Source organism: Peromyscus leucopus, chromosome 5 (assembly GCF_004664715.2).
Source record: "Peromyscus leucopus breed LL Stock chromosome 5, UCI_PerLeu_2.1, whole genome shotgun sequence".
Classification (NCBI taxonomy): Eukaryota; Metazoa; Chordata; class Mammalia; order Rodentia; family Cricetidae; genus Peromyscus; species Peromyscus leucopus.
The window spans coordinates 97,704,804-97,705,544 of NC_051067.1; positions in this window are offsets into that span (position 1 = coordinate 97,704,804).

Below are 741 nucleotides of genomic sequence, written 5' to 3' on the forward strand. Positions count from 1 at the left end.
CACATAAATCCGTCTGTGAACCTTCTATTCACAGGCTTTCATGGGATCACTAAGCCAGAAAGAAGAATAGCCTATGATGGACATAGGTTTACTTTTTTTTTTTTTTTTTTTTTTTTTTTTTTTTTTTTTTTTTTTTTTTTTTTTTTTTTTTTTTTTTTTTTTTTTTTTTTTTGGACTATGGACCAGTGTAACGGAGATGTTTACTAAAGCCAAGCTCAGTCATCTCTTCTTAAGCTTATGGAATAGGACATAGCTGAGAGCCTGGTGTGTTTGGTCTGGAGCCCCGATCATTCTAACCTCTTTCCTCCCATTGATAAAACCTACCTTAAATGTCATAATAAAGCTGAGCACAGTGGGGCATGCCTTTAATCCTGTCACTTAGGAGGTAGAAGCAGGTAGATCCTTGTGAATATACGAAGATTTCAGGCCATCCCAGGGCTACATAGTAATATTCTTTCTAGAAAAAAAAATAAAAATGTTCGAAAAAAAAAAAAAAAAATGTCACCATAGGCCAAGTGCGGTACACTCCGGTAATTCCAGCTACTCTGAATGTTGAGGCAGGAGGGCTGAAAATTCAAGGCCTGCCTGGATGACATGGTGAGTTTAAGTCCAGTCTGGACAGTCTCATGAGACCCTGTTTGAACTTGGACCTTTTGTTAGTGAAACTTAAGCACATATTGATTTGCTGATGATAATGGCTGTATGGCCAGAAGTAACGAAAGTCAATAAGGAATTCTCCAT